A 25773-nucleotide genomic window follows, 5' to 3' on the forward strand; every position below is an offset into this window, starting at 1 on the left:
TTTGCGATCATAGAATTTAAAATCAATGAAATTGAACGAGTTTTAGAATTTTCCTACTTCGATGATACGTGTATATGAACGAAAAATCGTATATACGACATGAAACAAAGTTAAAAACATCGAATCCAATAAAAATCGTAGTATGATCTTATGAAATACTATGTTCTGAATCGATTGGTAACAATTTTCAATATGTGGTACAAGTATTATCGAAGATATTACGATTTTTCGCTTCTCGTATAGCGAAATTCGCATATGTCGATTACATTTTTCGTCAATTTTCATGTTAAAACACTTATTTTCACATAGTAAAAACGTTATATTCTTGTTATATTCTTAATTCTGCGTCGATAGAATATAAAATCAATGAAATTAAAAGAGATTTCAAATTTTCGTATTTCGATGATACGCGTATATGAACGAAAAATCGTATATACGACATGAAACAAAGTTAAAAACATCGAATCCAATAAAAATCAGTAGTATGATCTTATGAAATACTATGTTCTGAATCGATTGGTAACAATTTTCAATATGTGGTACAAGTATTATCGAAGATATTACGATTTTTCGCTTCTCGTATAGCGAAATTCGCATATGTCGATTACATTTTTCGTCAATTTTCATGTTAAAACACTTATTTTCACATAGTAAAAACGTTATATTCTTGTTATATTCTTAATTCTGCGTCGATAGAATATAAAATCAATGAAATTAAAAGAGATTTCAAATTTTCGTATTTCGATGATACGCGTATATGAACGAAAAATCGTATATACGACATGAAACAAAGTTAAAAACATCGAATCCAATAAAAATCGTAGTATGATCTTATGAAATACTATGTTCTGAATCGATTGGTAACAATTTTCAATATGTGGTACAAGTATTATCGAAGATATTACGATTTTTCGCTTCTCGTATAGCGAAATTCGCATATGTCGATTACATTTTTCGTCAATTTTCATGTTAAAACACTTATTTTCACATAGTAAAAACGTTATATTCTTGTTATATTCTTAATTCTGCGTCGATAGAATATAAAATCAATGAAATTAAAAGAGATTTCAAATTTTCGTATTTCGATGATACGCGTATATGAACGAAAAATCGTATATACGACATGAAACAAAGTTAAAAACATCGAATCCAATAAAAATCGTAGTATGATCTTATGAAATACTATGTTCTGAATCGATTGGTAACAATTTTCAATATGTGGTACAAGTATTATCGAAGATATTACGATTTTTCGCTTCTCGTATAGCGAAATTCGCATATGTCGATTACATTTTTCGTCAATTTTCATGTTAAAACACTTATTTTCACATAGTAAAAACGTTATATTCTTGTTATATTCTTAATTCTGCGTCGATAGAATATAAAATCAATGAAATTAAAAGAGATTTCAAATTTTCGTATTTCGATGATACGCGTATATGAACGAAAAATCGTATATACGACATGAAACAAAGTTAAAAACATCGAATCCAATAAAAATCGTAGTATGATCTTATGAAATACTATGTTCTGAATCGATTGGTAACAATTTTCAATATGTGGTACAAGTATTATCGAAGATATTACGATTTTTTCGCTTCTCGTATAGCGAAATTCGCATATGTCGATTACATTTTTCGACAATTTTCATGTTAAAACACTTATTTTCACATAGTAAAAACGTTATATTCTTGTTATATTCTTAATTCTGCGTCGATAGAATATAAAATCAATGAAATTAAACGAGATTTCAAATTTTCGTATTTCGTTGATACGCGTATATGAACGAAAAATCGTATATACGACATGAAACAAAGTTAAAAACATCGAATCCAATAAAAATCGTAGGATGATCTTATGAATTACTATGTTCTGAATCGATTGGTAACAATTTTCAATATGTGGTACAAGTATTATCGAAGATATTACGATTTTACGCTTCTCGTATAGCGAAATTCGCATATGTCGATTACATTTTTCGACAATTTTCATGTTAAAACACTTATTTTCACATAGTAAAAAACGTTATATTCTTGTTATATTCTTAATTCTGCGTCGATAGAATATAAAATCAATGAAATTAAAAGAGATTTCAAATTTTCGTATTTCGGTGATACGCATATATGAACGAAAAATCGAATATACGACATGTAACAAAGTCAATAACTTCGAATCCAATAAAAATACTAGTATGTTCTAATGAAATACCGTGTTCTGAATCGATTGGTAACATTTTTCAATATGTGGTACAAGTATTATCGAAGATATTACTATCTTTCGCTTCTCGTATAGCGAAATTCGCCTATGTCGATTACATTTTTCGTCACTTTTCAAATTAAAGCACTTAGTTTCACATAGTAAAAACGTTATATTCTTGTTATATTCTTAATTCTGCGTCGATAGATTATAAAATCAATGAATAAGAACGATATTTCAAATTTTCGTATTTCGATGATACGTGTATATGAACGAAAAATCGTATATACGACATGAAACAAAGTTAAAAACGTAGAATCCAATAAAAATAGTAGTATTATCTGATGAAATAAAGTGTTCTGAATCGATTGCTTACATTTTTCAATATGTGGTACCCGAATTTTCACAGATATTACGATTTTTCGCTTCTCGTATAGCGAAATTCGCATATGTCGATTACATTTTTCGTCAATTTTCATGTTAAAACACTTATTTTCACATAGTAAAAACGTTATATTCTTGTTATATTCTTAATTCTGCGTCGATAGAATATAAAATCAATGAAATTAAAAGAGATTTCAAATTTTCGTATTTCGATGATACGCGTATATGAACGAAAAATCGTATATACGACATGAAAGAAAGTTAAAAACATCGAATCCAATAAAAATCGTAGTATGATCTTATGAAATACTATGTTCTGAATCGATTGGTAACATTTTTCAATATGTGGTACAAGTATTATCGAAGATATTACGATTTTTCGCTTCTCGTATAGCGAAATTCGCATATGTCGATTACATTTTTCGTCAATTTTCATGTTAAAACACTTATTTTCACATAGTAAAAACGTTATATTCTTGTTATATTCTTAATTCTGCGTCGATAGAATATAAAATCAATGAAATTTAAAAGATTTCAAATTTTCGTATTTCGATGATACGCGTATATGAACGAAAAATCGTATATACGACATGAAACAAAGTTAAAAACATCGAATCCAATAAAATAGTAGTATGATCTTATGAAATACTGTGTTCTGAATCGATTGGTAACATTTTTCAATATGTGGTACAAGTATTATCGAAGATATTACGATTTTCGCTTCTCGTATAGCGAAATTCGCATATGTCGATTACATTTTTCGTCAATTTTCATGTTAAAACACTTATTTTCACATAGTAAAAACGTTATATTCTTGTTATATTCTTAATTCTGCGTCGATAGAATATAAAATCAATGAAATTAAATGAGATTTCAAATTTTCGTATTTCGATGATACGCGTATATGAACGAAAAATCGTATATACGACATGAAACAAAGTTAAAAACTTCGAATCCAATAAAAATAGTAGTATGATCTTATGAAATACAGTGTTCTGAATCGATTGGTAACATTTTCAATATGTGGTACAAGTATTATCGAAGATATTACGATTTTTCGCTTCTCGTATAGCGAAATTCGCATATGTCGATTACATTTTTCGACAATTTTCATGTTAAAACACTTATTTTCACATAGTAAAAACGTTATATTCTTGTTATATTCTTAATTCTGCGTCGATAGAATATAAAATCAATGAAATTAAAGAGATTTCAAATTTTCGTATTTCGATGATACGCGTATATGAACGAAAAATCGTATATACGACATGAAACAAAGTTAAAAACTTCGAATCCAATAAAAATAGTAGTATGATCTTATGAAATACTATGTTCTGAATCGATTGGTAACATTTTCAATATGTGGTACAAGTATTATCGAAGATATTACGATTTTTCGCTTCTCGTATAGCGAAATTCGCATATGTCGATTACATTTTTCGTCAATTTTCATGTTAAAACACTTATTTTCACATAGTAAAAACGTTATATTCTTGTTATATTCTTAATTCTGCGTCGATAGAATATAAAATCAATGAAATTAAAGAGATTTCAAATTTTCGTATTTCGATGATACGCGTATATGAACGAAAAATCGTATATACGACATGAAACAAAGTTAAAAACATCGAATCCAATAAAAATAGTAGTATGATCTTATGAAATACTGTGTTCTGAATCGATTGGTAACATTTTTCAATAAGTGGTACAAGTATTATCGAAGATATTACGATTCTTCGCTTCTCGTATAGCGAAATTCGCATATGTCGATTACATTTTTCGTCAATTTTCATGTTAAAACACTTATTTTCACATAGTAAAAACGTTATATTCTTGTTATATTCTTAATTCTGCGTCGATAGAATATAAAATCAATGAAATTATATGTGATTTCAAATTTTCGTATTTCGATGATACGCGTATATGAACGAAAAATCGTATATACGACATGAAACAAAGTTAAAAACATCGAATCCAATAGAAAAAGTAGTATGATCTTATGAAATACTAAGTTCTGAATCGATTGGTAACATTTTTTAATATGTGGTACAAGTATTTTCGAAGATATTAAGATTTTTCGCTTCTCCTATAGCGACATTCGCATATGTCGATTACATTTTTCGACAATTTTCATGTTAAAACACTTATTTTCATATAGTAAAAACGTTGTATTCTCGTTAAATTCTTAATTCTGCGTCAATAGATTATAAAATCAGTGAAATTGAAAGAGATTCCAAATTTTCGTATTACGATAATGCGCGTATATGAACGAAATATCGTATATACAACATGAAACAAAGTTAAAAACTTCGAATCCAATAAAAATAGTAGTATGATCTTGTGAAATACTGTGTTCTGAATCGATAGATAAGATTTTTCAATATGTGGTACAATTATTATAGAAGATATTACGATTTTTCGCTTCTCCTATAGCGACATTCGTATATGTCGATTACATTTTTCGAAAATTTTCATGTTAAAACACTTATTTTCACGTAGTAAAAGCGTTGTATTCTTGTTAAGGTCATAATTCTGCGTCGATAGAATATAAAATCAATGAAATTGAACGAGATTTCAAATTTTCGTATTTCGATGATACGCGTATATGAACGAAGAATCGTATATACGACATGAAACAGAGTTAAAAATTTCGAATCCAATAAAAATAGTAGTATGTTCTTATCAAATACTTTGTTCTGAATTGATCGGTAACATTTCTTAATATGTGGTACAAATATTTTCGAAGAAATTACGACTTTTCGCTTCTCCTATAGCGACATTCGCATATGTCGATTACATTTTTCGTCAATTTTCATGTTAAATCACTAAGTTTCACACAGTAAAAAGGTTGTATTCATGTTTAATTCTGAATTCTGTGTCGATAGATTGAAAAATCAATGAAATTGAAAGAGATTCCGAATTTCCGTATTTCGATGATACGTGTATATAAACGAAAAATCGTATATACGACATGAAACAAAGTTAAAAACTTCGAATCCAATAAAAATAGTAGTATGATCTTATAAAATACTGTGTTCTGAATGTATTGGTAAGATTTTTCAATATGTGGTACTAGTATTATCGAAGGTATTACAATTTTTCCCTTGTCGTATAGCGAATTTCGCTTATGTCTATTATATTTTTCGACAATTTTCATGTTAAAACACTTATTTTCACATAGTAAAAACATTGTATTCTCGTTAAATTCTTTATTCTGCGTCGATATATTTTAAAATCAATGAAATTGAAAGAGATTTCAAATTTTCGTATTTCGATGATACGCGTATATAAACGAAAAATCGTATATACGACATGAAACAAAGTTTAAAACTTCGAATCCAATAAAAATATTTGTATGATCTTATGAAATTCTGTGTTCTGAATCGATTGGTAACATATTTCAACATGTGGTACAAGTATTTTCGAAGAAATTACGATATACCTCTTCCCGTATGGCGAATTTCGCATATGTCGATTACATTTTTCCTTAATTTTCATGTAAAAACACTTATTTTCACATAGAAAAAACGTTATATTCTTGTTATAATCTAAATTCTGTGTCGATAGAATTTAAAATCAATGAAATTGAACGAGATTTCAAATTTTCGTATTCCGATGATTCGCGTATATGAACTAAAAATCGTATATACGACATGAAACAAAGATAGAAACTTCGAATCCAATAAAAATAGTAGTATGATCTTATGAAACACTGTGTTCTGAATCGATTGGTAACATTTTTCAATATGTGGTACAAGTTTTTACGAAGATATTACGATTTTTAGCTTCTCGTATAGCGAAATTCGCATATGTCGATTACATTTTTCGTCAATTTTCATGTTAAAACACTTATTTTCACATAGTAAAAACGTTATATTATGCTTATATTCTTAATTCTGCGTCGATAGAATATAAAATCAATGAAATTGAAAGAGATTTCAAATTTTCGTATTTCGATGATACGCGTATATGAACGAAAAATCGTATATACGACATGAAACAAAGTTAAAAACTTTGAATCCAATAAGAATAGTAGTATGATCTTATGAAATACTGTGTTCAGAATCGATTGGTAACAATTTTCAATATGAGGTACAAGTTTATTCGAAGATATTACTATTTTTCCCTTCTCGTATATCGAATTTCGCATATGTCGATTACATTTTACGTCATTTTTCAAATTAAAACACATAGTTTCACATACTAAAAAGTTTGTATTCTCGATAAATTCTTAATTCTGCGCTGATAGCTTATATAATCAATGAAATTGAAATAGATTTCAAATTTTCGTATTTCGATGATACTCGTTTATTAACGAAAATTCGTCTATACAACATGAAACAAAGTTAAAAACTACGAATCCAATAAAAATAGTAGTTTGATCTGATGGAATACTGTTTTCTGAATCGATTGGTAACATTTTTCAATATGTGGTACAAGTATTTTCGAAGATATTACGATCTTTCGCTCCTCGTATATCGAATTTCGCATATGTCGATTATATTATTCTACAATTTTCTTCTTAAAGCACTTATATTCACATAGTAAAAACGTTGTATTCCCGTTCAATTCTTAATTCTGCTTCGATAGATTATAAAATCAAAGAAATTGAAAGAGATTTCAAATTTTCGTCTTTCGATGATAACCTAATATGAACGAAAAATCGTACATACGACATAAAGCAAAGTTAAAAACTTCGTATTCAATAAAAATAGTAGAATCATCTTATAAAATACTGTGTTCTGAATCGATTGGTAACATTTTTCAATATGTGGTACAAGTATTTTCGAAGATATTAAAATTTTTCTCTTCTCGTATATCGAAATACGCATATTTCGAGTACATTTTTCCTTAAGTTTCATGTAAAACACTTCCTTTCACAAAGTAAAAACGTTGTATTCTCGTTAAATTCCTAATTCTGCGTAAATAGCTTATAAAATCAGTGAAATTGAAAGAGATTATAAATTTTCGTATTTCGATGATACGCGTATATGAACGAAAAATCGTGTATACAACATGAAACAAAGTTAAAAACTTCGAATCCAATAAAAATAGTAGTATGATCTTATAAAATACTGTGTTTTGAATCGATTGGTAACATTTTTCAATATGTGGTACATGTATTTCCGAAGATATTACGATTTTTGCCTTTTCGTATAGCGAAGTACGCATATGTCGATTACATTTCTCGTCAATTTTCATGTTAAAACACATTTTTTCACATAGTAAATACGTTATTTTCTTCTTATATTCTTAAATCTTCGTCGATAGATAATAAAATCAATGAAATTGAAGTGATTTCAAATTTTCATACTTCGATGATACGCGTATATGAACGAAAAATCGTATTTACTACATGAAACAAATTTAAAATCTTTGAAACCAATAAAAATAGTATTATTATCTTATGAAATACTATTTCCTGAATCGATTGGAAACATTTTTCAAATTGTGGTACAAGTATTTTCGAAGATATTACGATTTTTCCCTTTTCGTATAGCGAAAATCGTTTATTTCGATTAAATTTTTCCTTAATTTCCATGTAAAAACACTTATTTTCACATAGAAAAACGTTGTATTCTTGTTAAATTCTTAATTTTGCGTCAATAGATTATAAAATCAATGAAATTGAAAGAGATTTCAAATTTTCGGGTTTCGATAATGCGCGTATATGAACGAAAAATCGTTTATACGACATGAAACAAAGTAAAAAACTTCGATTCCAATAAAAATAGGAGAATGATCTTATGAAATACTGTTATCTGAATCGATTGGTAACATTTTTCAATCTGTGGTACAAGTGTTTTCGAATATATTACGATTTTTCGCTTCTCGTATAGCGAAATTCCCATATGTCGAATATATTTTTCGTAAATTTGCATGTTAAAACTATTATTTTCACATAGTAAAAAAGTTATATTCTTGTCATATTCTCAATTCCGCGTCGATAGAATATAATATCATTGAAATTAAAAGAGATTTCAATTTTTCGGGTTTAAATGATATGCGTATATGAACGAAAAATTGTTTACACGACATGAAACAAAGCTAAAAACTTGGATTCCAATAAAAATAGTAGTATGATCTTATGATATACTGTTATCTGAATCGATTGGTAACATTTTTCATTCTGTGATACAAGTATTTTCGAAGATATTACGATTTATCACTTTACGTATTGCGAAATTCGCATATGTCGATTAAATTTTACGTCAATTTTCACGATAAAACAATTGTTTTCACATAGCAAAAACGTTATATTTATGCTACATTCTCAATTCTACTTCGATAGAATATAAAATCAACGAAATTAAAAGAGATTTCAAATTTTCGGATTTCGATGATTTGTGTATATGAACGAAAAATTGTTCATACGTACATGAAACAAAGTTAAAAACTACGATTCCAATAAAAATAGTAGTATGATCTTATGAAATACTGTTATCTGAATCGGTTGGTATCATTTTTCCATATTTGGACAAGTATTTTCGAAGATATTACGATTTTTCTCTTCTCGTATAGCGAAATTCGCATATTTCGATTATATTTTTCGTCAATTTTCATGTTTAGACACTTATTTTCATATATTGAAATGTTATATTCTTGTTATATTCTTAATTCTGCGTCGATAGAAAATAATATCATTGAAATTAAATGAGAATTCAAATTTACGTATAAGGTTGATACGCGTAAATGGAAGAAACATCGTATATACGACATGAAGCAAAGTTAAAATCTTCGAATCCAATAAAAATAGTAGGATGATCTTATGAATTACTGTGTTCTGAATCGATAGGTTACATTTTTCAATCTGTTGAACAAGTATTTTCGAAAATATTACTATTTTTCACTTCTCGTATAGCGAAATTCGTATTTGTCGATTATATTTTTGCGACAATTTTCAAGTTAATGCACTTATTTTTACATAGTAAAAACGTTATATTCTTGTTATATTCCCAATTCTGCGTCGATAAAATATAAAATCAATGAAATTAAAAGAGATATCAAATTATAGGGTTTCGATGATACTCGTATATGAACGAAAAATCGTTTATTTGACATGAAACAAAGTTGAACACTTCGATTCCAATAAAAATAGTAGTATGATCTTATGAAGTACGTCGTTCTGATTCAATTGGTAACATTTTTTAATTCTGTGGTACAAGTGTTTTTGATGATATAACGATTTTTCACCTCTCGTATAGCGAAATTCGCGTATGTCGATTATATTTATCGTCAATATTTATGTTAAAACACTTATTTTCACATAATAAAATAGTCATATTCTTGTTATATTCTCAAGTCTGCGTCGATAGATTATAAAATCAATGAAATTAAAAGAGATTTCAAATTTTCGGATCTCGATGATACGAGTATATGAAAGAAAAATCGTTTAAACGACATGAAACAAAGTTAAAAACAGCGATTCCAATAAAAATAGTAGTATGATATTACGAAATACTGTGTTCTGAATCGGTTGGTAACATGTTTCAATCTGTGGTACAAGTATTTTCGAAGATATTACTATTTTTCACTTCTCTTTTAGCGAAATTCACATATGTCGATTACATTTTTTGTCAATTTACATGTTAAAACACATATTTATACATGGTAGAAAAATTATATTCTTGTTATATTCTTAATTCTGCGTCGACAGAATATAATATTATTGAAATTAAAAGAGATTTCAAATTTTCGGATTTCGATGATACGCGTATATGAACGAAAAATCGTTTTTACGACATGAAACAAAGTTAAAAACTTCGAATCCAATGATATTAGTAGTATGATCTTATGAAATACGGCGTTCTGAATCTATTGGTAACTTTCTTCATCCTGTGGTACAAGTGTTTTCGATGATATAACGATTTTTCACATCTCGTATTGAGAAATTCGCATATATTGTTTACATTTTCCGTAAATTTTGTAGTTAAAACACTTATTTTCAAATTGTAAAAACGTTAAATTCTTGTAATATTCTTAATTGTGCATTGTTAGGATATAAAATAAATGAGATTAAAAGTGATTTGAAATTTTCGTATTACGATGATACGCGTAAATGAACGAAAAGTCGTATAAACGACATGAAACAAAGTTAAAGACATCGATACCAAAAAAAATAGATTTATGATCGTATGAAATACAGCGTTCCGAATTGGTTGGTAACATTTTTTAAACTGTGGTCTAACTATTTTCGAAGATTTTACGTTCTTTCATTTCCCGTATATCGGAATTCACATATGTGATTACATTTTTTGTAAGTTTTCGTGTTAAAACACTTATTTTCACATGGTAAAAACGTTAAATTCTTGTTATATTCTCCATTCTGCGTCGATAGAAATTAAAATCAATGAAATTATGCGAGATTCAATTTTTGGTATTTCTATGATACGCTGATATGTACGTAAAATCGAATATACGACACGAAACTAAGTTAAAAACTTCGATTCTAACAGAAACAGTAGTATGGTCTTATGAAATACAGTGTTCCGAATAGCCTGGTAACATTGTTCAATCTATGGTATAAGTATTTTCGAAGATATTACGATTTTTCACTTCCCGTATAGCGAAATTCGCATATGTTAATTACATTTTTAGAAATTTTTTTTGTTAAGACACTTATTTTGATATAGTAAAAACGTTAAATTCTTGTTATATTCTTAATTTTGCGTCGATAGAATACAAAATCAACGAATTTAAAAGAGATTTCAAATTATCGTTTTTCGATGATAGGCGTATAAAAACGAAAAATCGTATATACGACACGAAACAAGGATAAAAACTTCGATTCCAGATAAATAGTAGTATGATATGATGAAATACAGTGTTCCGAATTGGTTGGTAACATTTTTCATACTGCGGTATAAATATTTTCGAAGATATTACGATTTTTCACTTATCGTGTAGCGAAATTCAAATATGTTGATCACATTTATCGTAAATTTTTTTACTAAAACACTTATTTTCATATAGTAAAAACGTTAAAATCTTGTTATATTCTCAATTCTGCGTCAATAGAATGTAATATCAATGAAATTAAAAGAGATCTAAAAATTTTCGTGTTTCGTTGATACGCGTATATGAACAAAAAATCGAATATACGTCATGATACCAAGTTAAAAATTTCGATTCCTATAAAAATAGTAGAATAATCTCATGAAATACAGCGTTCCGAATAGCATTTTTTGTAACATTTACAAACTGTGGATTAAGTATTTTCGAAGATATTACGATTTTCCGCTTCCCGTATAGAGAAAATCTCAAATGTTGATTATATTTTTTGTCAATTTTCATGTTGAAACACTAATTTTGACATAGTAAAAACGTTAAATTCTTTTTATATTCATAATTCTGCGTCGATAGAATATAAAATCAATTAAATTAAAAGAGATTATAATATTCTTATTTCGATGATACGCGGATATGAACGAAAAATCTTATATACGACACGAATCAAAGTTAAAAATTTCGATTCCAATAGAAATCGTAGTATGATCTTATGAAATACAGTGTACCGTATTGGTTGGTAAAATTTTTCAAACATTGGTATAAGTATTTCCGAAGATATTACGTTTCTTCGCTTCTCGTATAGCGAAATTCGCATATGCCGATTACATTTTTCATCAATTTTGTCGTTAGAACACTTATTTTCACATTGTAAAAACGTTAAATTCTTGCAATATTCTTAAATGTGCGTCGTTAGAATATAAAATCAATGAAATTAAAAGAGAATTCAATTTTTCGAATTTCGATGATACGCGTATATGAACGAAAAATCGTATATACGACACGAAACAAAGCCAAAAACTTCGATTACAATAAAAATAGTAGTATGATATTATGAAATACAGGGTACCGAATTGGTTGGTAACATTTTTCAAACAATGGTATAAGTATTTCCGAGGATATTACGTTTTTTCGCTTCTCGTATAGCGAAATTCGCATATGTTGAATACATTTTTCGTCAATTTTGTTGTTAAAACACTTATTTTCACATTGTAAAAACGTTAAATTCTTGTAATATTCTTAATTGTGCGTCGTTAGAATATAAAATCAATGAAATTAAAAGAGATTTCAATACTTCGTATTTCGATGATACGCGTATAAAAACGAAAAATCTTATTTTCGACACGAAACAAAGTTAAAAACTTCGATTCCAATAAAAATAGTAGTATGATTTCATGAAACACAGTGTTCCGAATTGGTTGGTAACATTTGACCAACAGCGGTAAAATTATTTTCGAAAATAGTACGATTTTTCACTTCTCGTATAGCGAAATTCGTATATGTTGATTACATTTTTCGTTAATTTTCATATTAAAACATTAATTTCACATAGTTAAAACTTTAAATTCTTGTTATATTTTTAATTCTGCATCGTTAGAATATAAGATCAAAGAAATTAAAGAGATTTCAATTTTTCGTATTTCTATGATACGCGAATATGAACGAAAAATCGTACATACTACATGAAACAAAGATAAAATTTCGATAACCATAAAAATAGTTGCATGATCTTATGAAATACAATGTTCCGGATAGGTTCGTAACTTTTTTCTATCTGTGGTATAAGAATTTTCCAAAATATTACGATTTTTCTCTTCTCGTATAGCGATATTCGCATATTTTGATTACATTTTTCGTCAATTTTCTCTTTAAAACACTTGTTATCACATAGTAAAAACGTTCAATTCTTGTTATATTCTTAATTCTGCGACAATAGAAATACAAATCAAAGATATTAAAAGAGATTTCAATTCTTCGAATTTCGATGATACGCGTATATGAACGAGAAATCATATATACGACATGAAACAAAGTTAAAAAATTTGATTCCAATAAAAATAGTAGTATGAACTTAAGAAATGCAGTGTTCTAAATAGGTTGCTAACATTTTTCAATCTGTGTAACAAGTATTTTCCAAGATATTACGATTTTTCACTACTCGTATAGCAAAATTCTCATATGTTGATTACATTTATCTTCAATTTTCTAGTTAAAACACTTATTTTCACATAGTAAAAACATTAAATTCTCGTTGTATTCTTAATTCTGCGTCGAAAGAATATAAAATCAATGAAATTAAAAGAAATTTCTAATTTTCGTGTTTCATTGATACTCGCATATGAACGAAAAATCGTATATAGCATATGTAACAAAGCTAAAAACTTCTCTTCCAATAAAAATAGTAGTATGATCTTATGAAATTCACTGTTCCGTATTGATTGGAAACAATTTTCAATCTGTGGTATAAGTATTTTCGAAGATATTACGATATTTCACTTCCCGTATATCGAAATTCGCTTTTGTTGATTACATTTTTCGGCAACTTTCATGTTAAAACACTTATTATCACATAGTAAAAACGTTAAATTCTTGTTATATTCTTAATTCTGCGTCGATAAAATAAAAAATCAAAGAAATTAAGAGACATTTCAAATTTTCGTATTTCGATGATACGCGTATAGGAACGAAAAATCGTATATATGATATGAAACAAAGTTAAAGACTTCGATTCCAATAAAAATAGTAGTATGATCTTTTGATATACAGTGTTCTGAATTGGTTGGTAAAATTTTTCAATCTGTGGTAACAGTATTTACGAAGATATTACATTTCTTAACTTCTTGTATAGCGAAATTCGCATATGTCGATTACATTTTTCGTCTATTATCATGTTTAAACACTTATTTTCACATAGTAAAAACGTTAAATTCTATTTATGTTCTTAATTCTGCGTTGACAGAATATAAAATCAATGAAATTTAAAGAGATTTCAAATTTCCGTATTTCGATGTTACGCATGTATGAACGAAAAGTCGTATATACGATATGAAACAAAATTTGAAACTCTGATTCCAATAAATATAGTAGTCTGATCTTATGAAATACAGTTGTCTGTATCGGTTGGTAACACTTTTCAATCAGAGGTACAAGTTTTTTTCGAAGATATTACGATTTTTCTCTTCTCCTTGAGCGAAATTCGCATATGTCGGTTACATTTTTCGATAATTTTCATGTTAAAGCACATATACACATAGTAAGAGCATTAAATTCAGTATATATTATTAACTCTACGCCGATAGAATATAAAATCAATGAAATTAAAAGGGATTTCAAATTTTCGTATTTCGCTGATATGCGTATATGAAAGATAAATCGTATATACGGTATGATACAATGTTAAATACTTCGATACAAATAAAGATATTAGTATGATCGTATGAAATGTAGATTTCTGAAACGATTGATAACATTTTTCAACATGTGGTACAAGTATTTTCGAAGATATTGCTATTATTCACTTCTCGTAAAGCGAAATTCGCATATGCCTATTACATTTTTCGTCAATTTTCATGTTAATACACTTATTTTCACATAGTAAAAACGTTAAATTTTTCTTTCATTCTTAATGCTGCGTCGTTAGAATATACAATCAATGAAATTAAAAGAGATTTCAAATTTTCATATTTCGATATATGAACGAAAAATCGTATATACGATATGAAGCAATGTTAAGATCTTCGTTTCGAATAAAAATTGTATTATGATCTTTTGAAATGCAGTGTTCTGAATCGATTGGTAACATTTTTCAAACATTCGTACAATTATTTTCGAAGATATTACTTTTCTTCACCTCTCATATAGCGAAATTCGCATATGTGGATTTCATATTTCGACAATTTTAAAGTTAAAACCCGTATTTACACATAGTGAAATCAATATATTCTTGTTATATTCTTAATTGTGCATCGATAGAATATAAAATCAATGAAATTTATAGGGATTTCTACTTTTCGTATTTCGATGATACGCGTACAATAACGAAAAATCGTATGTACGAAATGAAACAATGTTAAAATCTTCGATTTCAATAAATATAGTAGTTTCAACGAATGGAATGCAAAGTTCTAAATTGTTTGGTAACATTTTTCAAACTGTGGAACAGTTTTTTTCGAAGATATTATTTTCATTCACTTCTCATATAGCGAAATACACATATGTCGATTACATTTTTCGACTATTTTTATATTAATACACGTATTCACACATAGTTGAAACGTTATAGTTTTGTTATATTCTTAATTCTGCGTCGAGAGAATATAAAATCAATGAATTGAAATAGATATTTCAACTGTTCGAAATTCGATGAGACGCGAATACGAACGAAGAATCATATACGATGAGAAACAATTAAGAAAATTTCGATTCCCATAAAAATAGCAGTTTGATCAAATTAAATGCAGTGTTCTGAAATGATTTGTAACATTTCTCACAATGTGATACAAGTATTTTGGATTATATTACGATTTTTCACTTCTGATATAGCGAAATTCTCATATGTCGATTAGATTTTTCGTCAATTATCTTGTTAAAACACGTATATACACAAAGTAAAAACTTTATATTCTTGTTATATTCTTTATAGTTCGTCGATAGGATTAAAAATCAATGAAATTAATAAGAGATTTCAACTTTTCGTATGTCGACGATACGCAAATATGAACGAAAAATCGTATATACGATATGAAACAATGTTAAAAACTTCGATTAAAATAAAGAAAATGGTTTGGTCTAATGAAATTCAGTGTTCCGAAACGTTTGGTAACATTTTCCAAACTGTCATACAAGTATTCTCGGAGATTTAACGATTTCAAACTTCTCATATAGCGAAATTTGCATGTGTCGTTTCGAATTTTCGACAATTTGCATGTTGAAACACGTATTTACACTTAGTAAAAACGTTATATTCTTCTTATATTGTCACATCCCACTCCCTTCTCACACGTAAAATTCAAGAAACCTGTAAATAAAGAACCTTCTTTTTATATTGCTATGTACAAGAGAAAAGGGGACACCTTACGCTTACGCACTACATATAATTTTGGTTTTATTTAACCAAAAATGTACAAATTATGATTTTTACATATATACATATACAAACACTACTATATGATACGCTCGAGCCCGACATAAAGGGAGTATATTGTATAACAAATTGACGCTCTTATAAAGAACACAATAACAAATACGACGTACATGTGTAAGTAATACATACAGCACGAAAAGATACCTGATAAGGTCAAGTCATAAATTCCGATGCCGAACGCCGGAAAAAAGAAAAAGGGAAGAAAATCGAGGAAGCGAGACCGCTACTCAACGTACGTATTCTCCTAGTGAAGATATCTCCAATTTCGCCTCCACAAATGTAACACCAAACTTTTGTAAAGAGAAAGGGACGCAGAGAACTTAAAGAAGTAATGAAAAGAAACTACCACACGACATATATGCTTCCCGCATTGGAAAACACCACAATTCCATCCCCACCACTGGACCACGACAGCGACAATTTCTGCCACACTACGGGACCACGACAGCGGCAGATTCAACCACACCACGTACGGTGGCTCAGTTATTAGAATCTATTCTTCAAAGGGGACACATCACCCTCCGATATATAGAATCTATTCTTCAAAGGGGACACATCTCCTTCCGGTTATTATAATCTATTTTTCAAAGGGGACACATCTCCCTCCGGTTATTACAATCTATTCTTCAAAGGGGACACATCTCCCTCCGGTTATTAGACAGAATTCTTCATTGGAGACACATCTCTCCCTTCGATCATTTTTACGCTCACTGTACTTTAAAATTCATAAATTAGTTGCCTATGATTAAAATTCAGTTTTCGTTCTTTTAACTCTGGCTGTATTTCTCAGGCAACAACCTCGCGCATGCTAAAGTAATTAAATTCAATTCTCTCGCGAGTCTCAAGATCTCTTGCCACTCAGTTGAGAAATTCGAAGCTAAAGCTGCCTTTATTCAAGTGAAAACCTTTCACCTTAAGTTATTATTTTACTGTTGATGCGTACATATCGCACGAGTAAAAAGCAATAACATCATTACTCCGACAACTATAGGTGCGTACGAATCGCACGTGTAACCGCAAACAAATCTATCCGCCGATAACTATAGGTGCATACGAATTGCACGAGTTATCGTACTTTAAAGTAGTAACATAAGTTATTACTATCCCAAATTTCTAACTATTGTCTCTCTTGATGCCGTTAACACGACTTGGTGGAAGGAAGTATCACCTATGCCAATTGCTCACCGCATATTACGATCTCTATCATTATCACGGTGACATACGAGCCGCTTTATCTAAGAAGACGAGCTATCGCGAAGTAATACCGTATCGTCTCATGCCTATCACTATAAAGGGGATCGTATTCATCCTGAAGGACTTAGTACCATCCGATCCAAGGGCGAAGGAAATTCTGGAGGTATCTGTCAACGCAGCCAAGTCAGACAACCGCGTATAAATGTTCAACAAGTGCCACGAACTGCGCATAGCAGGTAAGTGCCTAAAAGGACACAAAACTCATAAAGGTTGCAGGTCCTATAAGTAAGTTTCGTACGAAAAAATTTCGAAGCCAGAACAGAGTGGGACGTAACTAATAAAGAATATAACAAGAATATAACATTTTTACTATTAGAAAATATGTATTTTAAGAAGATAATTGTTGAAAAATGGAATCGATAAATGCGAATTTCGCTATGAGAAATGATAAAAATCGTAAAAACATCGAAAATACTCGTACCACAGATTGGAAAATGTTACCAAACGTTTCAGAAGACTGAATTTCATTAGATCAAACTAACATTTTTATTTGTATCGAAGTTTTTAACCTTGTTTCATATCGTATATACGATTTCTCGTTCATAATCGCGTTTCGTTGTAATACGAAAAGTTGAAATCTCTATTAATTTAAATGATTTTATACTCTATCGGTGTAGAATAAAGTATATAACAAGAATATAACTTTTTCACTGCGTGTAAATACGTGTTTTAACATGAAAATTGTCGAAAAATGTAATCGACACATACGAGATTCGCTATATAAGAAGCTAGAAATCGTAATATCATCGAAAATACTTAACCACAGTTTGGAAGTTGTTACTAAACGATGCAGCAGACTGAATTTCATTGGATCAAACAAATATTTTTATTTGTATCGAAGATTTTAACATTGTTTCATATCGTATACACGATTTCTCGTTCATATACGCGTATCGTCGAAATATGAAAAGATGAAATCACTATTAATTTCATTGATTTTATATTTTATCGACATCGAATAAAGAATATAACAAGAATATAAAGTTTTTGCTATGTGTAAATACGTTTTTATACATGAAAATCGACGAAAAATGTAATCGGCACATGCGAATATCACTATATGAGTAGCAAAAAATCGTATAATCTTAGAAAATACTTGTACCACAGTTTGGAAAACGTTACCAAATGATTTAGAACACTGAATTTCATTAGATCAAATTACAATATTTATTGGAATCGAATGGAATCGATTGGAATCGAAGTTCTTAACATTGCTTCATATTGTATATAAGATTTTTCGTTCATATGTGCGTATCGTTGAAATACTAAAAGTTGAAATCTCTATTAATTTAAATGATTTTATATTCTATCTACGCAGAATAAAGAATATAACAAAAATATAACGTTTTTACTATTTGTAAATAAGTATTTTAACATGAAATTTGACGAAAAATGTAATCGACACTTTCGAATTTCGCTATATGAGAAGCTAAAAATCGTAAAATCTACGTATATACTTGTACCACATTTTTGAAAATGCTACCAAACGATTCAGAATACTGAATTTCAATAGATCACAATAGATCAATAGATCACTGTTTTTATTAGAATCGAAGTATTTAATAATGTTTCATGTCGTATATTGTTTCGTCCCATTCAGTTCGTCCCTCAAATTTTTTTTCGTTCGAAACTTACTTGGAGGATCTCCAACCTTTGTGTGATCTGTGTCCTTTTAGGCCGTTACCTGCAATGCGCATTTTGTGGCACGGGATGGACATTTATACGCGGTCGTCTGTCCCGGGAACGTTGACAGATACCTCCAGATTTTCCTTCGCCCTTGGATCGGATGGTAATAATTCATTCGGGATATAGACGGTCTCCTTTATAGTGATAGGTACGAGATGGTACGGTATTACTTCGCGTATGCTCGTGTTCTTTGATAACGCGGCTCGTAAGTCACTGTGATAATGATAGAGATCGTAATTTGCCGCTAGCAATTGACGTAGTTGATACTTCCTTCCACCCCGTTGTGTTCTCGGCATCATGACTGACGAGAGATAGAAATTAGGGATAGTAATAATTTATGTTATTTTTTCTTTTAAGGATAGTTGCGATAACTCGTGCAATTCGTATCACCTCCTGCAATCGGCGGATGGAAGTGGTTATGGCAATTCGTACGATTCGTACGCACCTATAGTTGATGGGTGTTAGATGAGATTACGATAACTTGTGCAATTCGCCCGCACCTATAGTTGTCGGGGTGAGGATGTTATCGCTCTTTATCCGTGAGATTCGTACGCACGGATAATAAAAAAATAACTTAAGGTGAAAGGTTGTCACATGAATAAAGGAAGCTTTAGCTTCAAACTTGTCGACTGGGTGGTAAGAGATCTTGAGACTCGCGAGAGAATTGAATTTAATGACTTAAGCTTGTGAAAGGTCGTTGCTGAGATATACAGCCGGGGTTAAAAAACGAATACCGAATTTAAAAATTAACAAACTAATTTATTAATTTTAAAGAACAGTGAGCGTATAAAATGACCGAAGGGAGAGATGTGTCCCCTTTGAAGAGTATTCTCTAATAACCGTAGAGAGATGTATCCCCTTTGAAGAATTCTGTCTAATAACTGTGGAGTAGAGCGATGCAGTCATTTTTATCCTTAGTTGATCTGCGTTAGGCGGCTCGAAGTAGCGCCGCCGTGAGGATAGAGTTGCCGTGCGTGGTGGGATTGAAACTGCCGCTGTCGTGGTCCCGTGGTGGAGATGGAAATTTGGAGATTTCCAATGCGGGATGCATATATGTCGGAAGGTAGTTTCTTTTCGTTACTACTTTAAGTTTTCTGCGTCCCTTCCTTTTTCCAAGAGTTTGGTGTTACTTTTGTGGGGACGAAATTGGAGATATCTCCACTTGGAGAACACGTACGTTGAGCAGAAGTCTCGCTTCCTGGATTTTCTTCCCTTTTTCTTTTTTGGCGTTCGGCATCGCTTTTTATGACCTGACCTTTTCAGGTATCCTTTCTCTCTGTATTATATTACTTACATATGTACGTCGTATTTGTTATTGTGTTCTTTATAATAGTGTTAATTTGTATTACAAAATACATCCTTTATGTCGGTCTCGAACGTGTCACATAATAGTGTTAGTATGTGTATATAAATAAAAATCACAATATATACATTTTGTGTTAAATAAAACAAAATTTTATGTAGTGCGTAAGCGTAAGGTATCCCCTTTTCCCTCATACATAGTAATATAAAAAGAAGCTTCTCTTATTTACAGGTTTGTTAATCTTACGTGAGAGTAGGGATCGGGATGTGACGGTATTTACACATAGTAAAAACGTTATATTCTTGTAATATTCTTTATACTGCATCGATAGAATGTAAAATCAATGAAATTAGTAGAGATTTCAACTTTTCGTCTTTCAACTATACGCGTATATGAGTGAAAAATCATATAGACTATTTGAAACAATGTTAATAACTTGGATTCCAATAAAAATAGTAGTTTGATCTAATGAAATTCAGTGTTCGGAATAGTTTGTTAACTTATTCCAAACTCTGGTACAAGCATTTTCGATGATTTTACGTTTTTTAGCTTCTCATATAGCAAAATTCGCAAGTGTCGCTTACATTTTTCGATAATTTTCATTTTATAACACGTATTTACCTAGAGTGATGACATTATATTCTCATCATATTCTTTATTCTGCGTCGATAAAATATAAAATCAATGAAACTAATATAGATTTCAACATTAAGTATTTCGACGATGCGCGAATATGAATAAAGAATCGAATGTACGATTTAATACATTGTTAAGAACTTCGATTTTTATAAAAATACTTATTTCATCTAATGAAATTAAGTATTCTAAATCGATTAGTAACATTTTCCAAACTGTGGTACATGTATATTCGAAGATATTACGACATATTTCTTCTCATATAGCGAAATTTGCATGTGTCGATTACATTTTTCGACAATTTCCATGATAAAACACGTATTTAAACACAGTGAAGACGATATATTCTTCATATATTCATTATCATGCGTCGATAGAATATAAAATTAATGATATTAATAAAGTTTTCATCTTTTCGTATTTCAACGATACGCGTATATGAACGAAAAATCGTGTATACGTTCTGAAATCCTTCGATTCCAATAAAAATAGTAGTTTGTTCTAATGAAATTCTGTTTTCTGAATCGTTTGGAACCATTTTCAAAACTGTGGAACAAATATTTTCGAAGATTTTACGATATTCATCTTCTCATATAGTGAAAATCGCATGGGTCGATTACATTTTTCGACAATTTACAGGTTGAAACATGTATTTACATTTAGTACATACATTATATTCTTGATATATTCTTTATTCTGCATCGATGGAATATAAAATCAATGAAAATTAATAGAGATTTCAAATTTCGTATTTCGAAGATGTGCATATATGAACGAAAAATCGTATATACCTTATGAAACAATATTAAATCCATCGATACCACTAAAAATAGAAATTTGATCTATTGAAATTCAGTGTCCTGAATCGTTTGGTAACATTTTCCAAACTGTGGTAAATGTATATCCGAAGATTTTACGATATTTATCTTCTCGTACAGCGAAATTCGCATGTGTCGATTACATTTTTCGACAATTTCATTGATATAACACGTATTTGCACATAGTAAAGACGTTATAATCTTTATTCGGCGTCGATAGATAATAAAATCAAGGAAATTATTAGATATTTCAACTTTACGTAATTCGACGAAACAGGTATAAGAATGAAAAATCAAATATACGATTTGAAACAATGTTAAAATCTTCGATTCCAATAAAAATAGTGGTATGATCTAATGAAATTCAGTGTTCTAAATCGTGTGGAAACATTTTCCAAATTGTGGTACAAGTGTCTTCGAAAATTGTACGATTTTTATCTTCTCATATAGCGAAATTCGCATTTGTCGTTTACATTTCTCGAATAGTTTCATGTTAAAACACGTATTTGCACATGGTAAAAACGTTATATTCATGTTACATACTTTATTATGCGTTGACAGAATATAAAATCAATAAAATTAATTTGGATTTCATTTTTTCGTATTTCGACGATACGCGTATATGAATGAAAAATCGAATATACGATATGAAACAATGTCAAAAACTTCGATTCCAGTAAAAATATTAGATTGATCTAATGAAATTCAGTGATCTTACTCGCTTGCTAATATTTTCCACACTGAGATCCGAGTATTTTCGGAGATTTTTCGATATTAACTTTTCATATAGCGAAATTCCCATGTGACGATTACATTTTTCGACAATTCTCATGTTAAAACACGTATATTCACATAGTAAAGACGTTAAATTCTTGTTATATTCTTCATTCTGCGTTGATAGAATATAGAATCAACGAAATTAGAAGAGATTTCAAATTTTCGTATTACGACGATACGTGTATACGAACGAAAAATCGAATATACGTTATGATTCAATGTTAAAATCTTCGATTACAATAAAAAGAGGTGTTTGGTCTAATGAAATTCAGTGTTCTGAATCGTTTGGCAAAGATTTCCAAACTAAGGTACAAGCATTTACGAAGACATTATGATTTTTAGCTTCTCTTAGAGCGAAATTCTCATTTGTCAATTATATTTTTCGACAATTCTCATGTTAAAACACGTATTTACACATAGTAAAGGCGTTGTATTCTCGTTATATTCTTTATTCTGCGTCAATAGAATAAGAAATCAATGAAATTAATAGAGATTTCAACTTTTCGTATTTCGACGAAACGCGTATATGTACCAAAAATCGTATGTACGATTTGAAACAATGTTAAAAACATCGATTCCAATAAAAATAGTAATCTTATCTATTGAAATTCAGTGTTCTGAATCGGTTGCTAAAGTTTTCCGTATTGTGGTACAAGTATTTTCGAAGATTTTACGATTTTTAGCTTCTCATATAGCGAAATTCGCATGTGTCGATTATATTTTTCGAAAAATCTCATTTTAAGATACGTGTATACACATAGTAAAAACGATATATTCTTGTTATATTCTTTATTCTGTATCAATAGAATATAATATCAATTAAATTAAAAGAGATTTCAAATTTTTTTATTTCCACGATACGCGTATATGAACGAAAAATCGTATATACGGTTTCAAATGTTAAAATATCGTATATACGTTTTCAAATGTTAAAAACTACGATTCTAATAAAAATAGTTTTTCTGTCTAATGAAATTCAGTGTTCTGAGTCGTTTGGTCACATTTTCCATATTGTGGTACAATTATTTTCGAAGATTTTACGATTTTTAACTTCTCATATAGCGAAATTCGCATGTGTCGGCTACATTTTTCAACAATTTTCATGTGAAATACGTATTTACGCATAGTAAAAACGATATGTTTTTTATTCTGTGTAGATAGAATTCAAATCAATGTAATTAATAGATATTTCAACTTTTCGTATTTCGACGATACGCGTATAAGAAGGCAAAATCGTATATACGATATGAAACAATATCAAAACTTCGATTCCTATGAAAATAGTTGTTTAATCTTTTGAAATTCAGTTTTCTAAATCGTTTGGTAACATTTTCGAAATTGTGGTACATGTATTTTCGAAGATATTATGTTATTTATCTTCTTGTATAGCGGGATTCGTATTTGTCGATTACATTCTTCAACATTTTTCATTTTAAAATATGTATTTACGTTATAGTAAACACGTTATAGTAAAAACGTTATATTTTTTATTCTGGGTCGATAGAATATCAAATCGATGAAATTAATAAATATTTCAATTCTTCGCATTTCGACGATGCTCGTATATGAACCAGAAATTGTATATATGATATGAAACAATATTAAAAACTTAAATTCCAATAAAAATAGTTTCTAGAACTATTGAAATTCACTGTCCTGAATCGTCTGGTAACCTTTTCCAAACTGTTGTACAAGTATATTCTAAGATTTTACGATTTTTACTTTTCATGTAGTGAAATTCGCATGTAACGATTATATTTTTCTAGAATTTTCATGCTACAACACGTATTTGCACATAGTAGAGACGTTACATTTTTGTTTTATTCTTTAGTCTGCGTCGATGAATATAGAATTTATGTATTTAATAGAGATTTTAACTTTTCGTATTCCAGTGACACGCATATAAACGAGAACTCATACATACTACATGAAATCTTACAATCTTACAACTCGTCGTTACAATCTTAGTTTACATTATGAATACTAATTTGAACTGATAAAATGCATTGTTCTGAGTCGATAGATAACATTTCCCAATCTATGGTACAAGTATTTTCGAAGATTGTGCGATTTTTATTTATCATGAAGCGAAATTGGCATCTTTTGATTACATTATTAGACAATTTTGTTGTTAAGACAAATTTTTACAAAAAGTAAAAACGTTATTTTCTTGTTATATTCTTTATTCTGCGTCGGTGGTATATAAAATCTATGGAATTAATAAAGATTTCAACTTTTCTTATTTCGACGATACGCGTATATGAACGACAAATTGTATATACGATATGAAATAATATTAAAAAGCTCGATTCGAAGAAGAATAGTAGTTTGATCTTTGTAAATACAGTTTGCTGAACCGATTGGTATCATTTTCAAAACTGTTATACAAGTATTTTCGAAGATTTTACGATTTCTTATATATCTTTCCCCCAATTCTCATGTTGGATTTCATTATATGACTATTTTCATCTTAAAAGACGTATATACGATGGGTAAAAACGATTTATTGTAATAGGTTAGATTATTATTATGAATATTATGATTATTATGATAATAATGATATTATTATGACTATTATTATGATAATTACTATTATTATTATTTTTTTTTTTATTATTATTATTATTATCTTTATGGTTATAATGATTATTATTGTGATTATTCCGATTATTATTATAATTTTATTATTATTATAATTATTATTAGGCTTATTACAATTGTAATAATGAATATAATAAAAATTATTACTATTATTATTACGATTATTATGATTATCATTTTGATTATTA

At 29.2% G+C, this 25773-nt stretch overlaps 1 pseudogene; it reads right to left on the bottom strand.

Moving 5' to 3' along the window:
- The window catches only part of LOC124947778, a 21819-nt pseudogene extending 2073 nt beyond the window's left edge, over positions 1–19746 (bottom strand).
- Between the last annotated feature and the right edge of the window lie 6027 nt (positions 19747–25773).

The sequence above is a fragment of the Vespa velutina genome, chromosome 1, assembly GCF_912470025.1.
Source record: "Vespa velutina chromosome 1, iVesVel2.1, whole genome shotgun sequence".
NCBI lineage: Eukaryota > Metazoa > Arthropoda > Insecta > Hymenoptera > Vespidae > Vespa > Vespa velutina.